Below are 6790 nucleotides of genomic sequence, written 5' to 3'. Positions count from 1 at the left end.
TTACTGTTGTCCTTTTTCTTCCAGGGATTTCACCAAAGCAGCCAAGAGAACTTCGAAGTAGAAATGCTCTCTCCAGTTTAGGCATAACCGGGGGAGGGGGGTATCTGAAAGTCTAAACCAAGGCCTAAGAGGAAGGGCTGCCAATACAATGAACGTCAAATGAATAACCCAAGAAGCCAAGAAAGAGTGCTTACTATGGTTACAATCTCCTTCTAAGCCTGCAAAGCACGGGAGGCTTACCCTCATGGCAAACCAGCCATCACTTGTTTGGGACACGAAGAATGGGATGTACAGCCTGGCAGCTGGAACTTTCCTGGAACTGGCTAGCTTTGAGGCCTGGGGCCAGGGGCCTGGCTAGTGCTGGGGGGAAGAATCCACACAAGCTTGTCGGATTCTTCAGGAAGCCTCCTGCAGAGGAGGAGGCTGGGGTGAGAGGGTACGTTGTAAGTGGCTTTCCTGGTGCCACTCCAGGCCAACTGGGGTGAAGGAAAATTAAACAATTCATACACAGACACAGCCCTCCGAATTAGGAACATTGCTGGAAATGAGGGAGATTTCCTGCTAGGCAGGAACAAACACTCTTTGTCTCTCCTCCCCACCACAAATCTCTACAATTAGTTGGCACAGCAAGAGCTCACCTCACTCAGGGCTCAGAGGTATTTAGAAGAGGAATGCACAGCTAACGTGTTTAGGAGTGAGTGTTTTGCTGTTTGCCGCTTGCTTGAAATGCATAAAGAGGAAGGCAAAGCAAGTACAGTGGAATGTTAATGCCGGAATCTAAGCCGTGGCTGTAGGAGTGTTCACTGTACATGTGCTTTTCACCTTTTCTGTGTGTTTGAAGATTTTCATTAAAAAGTTGTTGAAATAAAAAATTTTAAAACGACTAAAAAAAAAAAGAAGAAGAAAAAATTGGAGAAGAGGATACACATAGGATCTGAACAAAGATATCAAAATTTAGGAGAAAAGAAACAGTACAAAAATCAACTGAAAAGGCTGGTAGTCTAGGATGCCCAGTTAATTCAAAGAATAAATGACCACCTGAACAGCTATTTTCAATAGAAAGGGCCCACCTGACCCAGTGCCACAAAGGAGAAACACCTCTCAACGAAAATACTAATTTATTAAGAGTGCACAAGCAAGGAACTGGGGAAATCTTTCTAAAACCAGTTTGAAATAAGAATGGGAGCTAGGGTTTTTATAGGCAAAGAAAAGGAAGTAGGGGTCAAGGATCAAGTGATGACCATGTTATGCATTCTTGCCATGCTGGGGATGATCCTGGATTTTTCGAAGGGTCTCATGAAGTGGATGTGGGCAAATTTCTCAATCCTGTGTTATCTGAAGCATGCCAAGCCCCTGCTTGTTGTCCTGGTTTCAGAGATTTTCCAATTAAAGTTTATAGGTGGATATTTTTGTGTGAGCAGCTGACCACTCAAGGATATCAAACTTTTTGTTTCTGAAGAAAGTCACAGATTTATTGGATTTTAAGGTGTTTTTTACACCATTCTGTGGTTTTACTTTGAGATGTGATCTTAAGCAGAACTGGGAAGGTCTGGTTATCATCCTTCTAGGAATGAAGAACAGAGAGTATTAGAGTAATAGAAAACCAGTTCGACTAGATCTGGGGAAGATGTTAGAATTTCCAGAACTGCGTAAATGAAAAGATTTTCAGTAAGCACATTTCCAGTTATCATAAAGAAATAGAATAAATAAAAATAATAAAATAAACAGAATAGAAAATAAACAAAAAGAATAAAATGAAAAGAAAGCACACCTAGAAACCACAAAACACCAAAGACAATGCTACGATCTTAAAAGCAGCTGGAAATAAAAAGATTACATATAAGGGAGCAAAATTAGACTTATTGATGACTTCTCAATAGCAACAACAGGAAGAAGAAGACAGTAGAGTGTTACCTTCCAATGTGCTGAGAGCAAACAACTGCCAGCCTAGAACTGTATTCCCAACAACCTTTCAAGGATGAAGATGAGCTAAATACATTTGCAGATAAATAAAAACTGGAAAGATTTTGCTACCAACAGATCCTCACTAAAAGAAATTCTAAAGACTGGACTCAGCAGAAAGAAAAGTGATACTGTAGGGAAACGATGAGCTATAAGAGGGAATAATAAACAATAAATGTGTGAGTAAATCTAACTGGACAGTGATTGCATAAACCAATGAATTTTTGTCTTTCAAGGAAAAATAAACCAGGAGAGAACTAAAGTACATGATAAATAATAGTCTAAATTCAGGATAGATGACTGGAATTAAAGTATTCTAGAGTCCTTATACTGCTCAAGGAGAATAAAAATACTGATAACAAACTTTGACACATTAAATAAACATCTAAAATAATAGGAAGAAATTTTATAATATCCAAATTAGTAGAAGGTAGAAAATGGAAAATAAAAAACAAACAAACAAAAAACCCTGAATCCAAAATACTGCAAAAAAAAAAAAAAAAAAAAGGTAAAATGAGAAATATGGGGGAAATGGGATAAAAGAAAGTGCACAAAATAAGATGGCTGAAACATATGAAACATATCAATACTTTCAACATATGCAAATGAACTAACTGCTGTTAAAAGACAAACATCGTCAAACTACAGGAGAAAAAATCCAGCTACATGTTACCTACAAGACAAATAATTGCTATAAAAAGACAAAGAAAGATTGAAAGTGAAAAGATTTGTCGGGAAACTACTAATCAAAAGAAAGGTGGTATAGGTATATTACCAGACAACAAAGGCATTAAAAAGCAAAAACCATTAAAGATAAAGACAACCATGACCTAACAATGTAAAAGTTCAATTTACCAGGAAAATATAATGGTTCAAAGCTTGAATACACTAATGAACAAATCATATCCAATAAGGACAGACTATACATTCTTTTAAGGACACATGGAATATTTACAACACATGTATCTCAGGCTAGGCCCTAAAGACAGTATCGATGAATCGTTAAAGGATTTTGATGGCAAACAAAGACATTCTCTGGTTACAATAAAGTTGTCAGCAAATAATAAAAAGATTACTAGAAAAACTTGTATGCTTAGAAATGAAGAAACACTTCTAAATAATTCATGGGCCAAAGAAGAAACTATAATAGAAATTAGAAAAGATACGGAACTAACAATAATTAAAATGCCACATATGAAAACTTAAAGGGGAAATTATAGCCTTAAATGATTATATTAGAGGGGAAAAAAGGTAAGAAACCAAAAGGCAGAAAAGAATAGGAGGAAAAAACCCTAGGAATATCGGAGGAAGAAAATAATAGAGATAAGGGCAGGAAGTAATGAAAAAGAAAACAAAGGTACAATGGAGGAGACTGGAAAAGTCACAAGTGGGGTCTTTGAAAAGATTAAATGACAAAACTTGGAAAGATTGCTCAAGAAAAAAAAGACACAAATAAACCAATTAGAAATGAAAAAGGGAAATGGTACAGGTGCTACAGATATTAAAAATGATCCTTAGAGTATATTATGATCACTTTTTTGCAATATATTTGAACATAGAGATACAATGGACTAATTCCTAAGGAAATATAATTTACCAAAATGGATTCAAGAAGAAATACAAAATATAAATTGTAACCTAACAAGTAAATTGAGTAAGCTGAATTACTGGTTAGAGAGCTTGCTCCCTTTGTATCTTCTAGGCATGGTCCCTAGGATATATAATTTCTGAGAAGAAAGGAAACAAGGTCATCCATTCTGAATTGTCATTCTTCTCATCTTACGTCAGAGGATATCTAAGTTAAACTCAGTACCTTCTCAAAATAAACACTTGAAAAGTGAAGTAATATCTTTCCATGTGTCTTTCAAACTCCAGGTCTGGATATAAATACGCTTTAAGCATAATATAGTGTTAAAAGACATATATAGAAAGTCATCTCCTACCCTCCAGCTATTTTCTATAACATCACTTTCATCGTTTAGCTCTTCTAACATTGCTCCATGTTGCTGAATAATTTGCATAGCCTAACATCCTTTTTGCATTAAAAAATTTTTTTAACTTATTTAAGTATATCACTCATACATAAACATACATAAATGAGTGTATAGTAACAGCTGTGAATTTACAAAACAAACATACATTACATCATACAGGATTCTCATGCTTCACCTTACCATCGATACCTTGCATTGTTGTGAAACATTTTAAACTAATGGTTAAAAAACATCCTCAAGGGAAGTGGTTGTGGCTCAACTGGTAGAGCATCAGCCTACCATATAGAGGGTCCAGGGTTTGATACCCAGGGCCTCCTGACCTGTGTGGTGAGCTGGCTCATGCACAGTGCTGCTGCGCACAAGGAGTGCCGTGCCACACAGGGGTGTCCCCTGCGTAGGGGTGCCCCACGCGCAAGGAGTGCACTCTGCAAGGAGAGCCGTCCCATCTGAAAAAAGCGCAGCCTGCCCAGGAGTGGTGCCGCACACATGGAGAGCTGATGCAGCAAGATGATGCAACAAAAAAAGGGACACAGTTTCCCAGTGCCACATGACAAGAATGCAAGCAGACACAGAAAAACACAGAGCGAATGGACACAGAGAGCAGACAACAGGGGGAAAGGGGAGTGAAATAAATAAAATAAATCTCAAAAAAAAAGCATCCTCAAAATATTACTACTAACCAAAGTATTCTCCCCCCAACTCACCCTATTATTATTATCATTATTTTTTTTATATCATTTGTATATGAACATACAGGACCAATAAGTGTATAGTAAAAGTTGTGAACTTACAAAGCAAACACGCATAACATCATAAAGCAGTCCCATATATCAACCCACAACCAACATGGGCATTGTGAGACATTTGTTACAAATTATGAAAGAATATTGTCAAAATCTTACTATTAACTATAGTCCTCATGTTACATTGGGTGTAATTCCCCCTCAACCCATCCTATTATTATTTTTTTAAATATATTTTTATGACAAAAGTTGTAAACTTACAAAACAATCCTGCACATGTGTAGAATTCCCAAACAACATTCCTCTATCAACACACCACACTGTGGTGGAACATTTGTTACAGATTATGAGATAATATCCTGAGATTAATAACAGTTCCACAGTGTACATTTGGCACACTTTATCCATACTCCCCCATTATCAACACAGTACATCTTTGGCATAGATGCATGAATATTGCATTATTATTGTCAACCACAGTCCATAGGTCACTACATTTGTATTTTTCCATGCTTCTTCACATTCCCACCACCCTGCATTAATGATGTACATCTGGGGCAGGAATGAGTTGCAGGTGTGAGCAGCAGTCTATGGCATGTGGGTCCAAAATGACTGCAGTTGTCCTTGTTGACTTCTGATTGTTCAGTCTGTGCCAGCTGAATGTACCTTCAGGTACCTGGAGAGGCTGGTGCAGGGCCTGTCAGCTTCCTCCCTGCTAGAGGTGGAGCTGAAGCCTTGGCTAGAGCTGCAGGCCGATGAATCTTCTCTGCAGATGGGCAGTCTCCTCCTTCCATTCTTTCAAGGATATTGCAGGATGCTCTTCTGATCTCCTGGAGCCCCCAAACAGGTGCCTTAGAGAGCTCTGGGTGATTACTAACTGCCCTGTAGCAGGAGCCAACTCTAGGAGCTCCTTACTCTGCTGTCATCTTGCTGGTTCCCTTTTTGCATTGTAATTGATGTTGTTGAGGGATAATTTACATACAAGAAAATGTAACCCCTTTTTTGTTATTATTTAAACACAATTCTTCAAATGCTGTGCTTGCAATGCACCAAGTGGATCACATGTAAGTCCTCAAAACACTAGCTTAGCATTTTCACACAGTCATATTGGCAATGGGGAAAGTAAAGCAATTAATTATAAAGTCAATAGTACTTTGCAAATGTCACAAAAATGCCCACTTTTTTCCCTTTGTCTGCATTGCAGACCATGCTGAACTGAACATCCCTGTACAAGTAATTTAATGTAGATTATCAGTATTCCCACTTCGGATTCTTAGAATTTAAGTCATTGGTCCTAATAGATAAACATTTTATAAACTTTAATTTTGATCAAAGTTAAATATGTACTTAAGAGAAAAGGTCAAATAATTCAACAAGATTTAGAATGGAGCCCAGCGGCCCTTTTCTCCACCCCATGCCTTTTCATGCCCATGTCTACTCTCTAGAACCAGCCACTTTAATTTCTCCTTAGTGGATACTTCCATTTTTAACCTCCATACTTGTGACTAGCAGGCTTACGGATTTGGCTCTTTCGTTTTACATATTATCCATTGACTTTTTACTGGAAGGTGATGAAGTAGATCTTCCCTACCACATACAGATTTCCTTCCTCTCTCCCCAACTTGGCATTTCATGATATTTATTAAATCAGTTTCAGTAATTATATTGTTATGATTAGGAAGTGTTAGTCAGGGCTGAGCTATGTGGTATGCTGTGATTACATTTCTTTCTCATGCAAGCTAAGACTGGAGCTAAAATTTTCCTTTTTCCCCCTTTGAATAATTTAATTTCTAATATCTCTGTTTTCCAGCTCCAGTCTGGACTGGCTGCTCTTTAAATCAGCTGCATAATCCTCATGCTGGGACCTGCCTTCACCATTTTGTTGTGTTTCTCTTTCCTAGCTTGGTAGAATATATCTTCCAGTAGCTTCCTGAGAAAGAGTGCTTGGGAGGCACTTAACTGATAGTCTGACAGAAGTCTAGGTTAATTAGTGTTTTCCAGAACTTCCAGTGCCCTTCCAATTATGATCCTTTAACTGAGAGCTATTCTTCTTCTTTCTCTAGAAACTTTTAGAACTGTAGTTCTGAAGCA

This window comes from Dasypus novemcinctus, chromosome 18, assembly GCF_030445035.2.
Source record: "Dasypus novemcinctus isolate mDasNov1 chromosome 18, mDasNov1.1.hap2, whole genome shotgun sequence".
Classification (NCBI taxonomy): Eukaryota; Metazoa; Chordata; class Mammalia; order Cingulata; family Dasypodidae; genus Dasypus; species Dasypus novemcinctus.
This window is presented reverse-complemented; position numbering follows the sequence as displayed.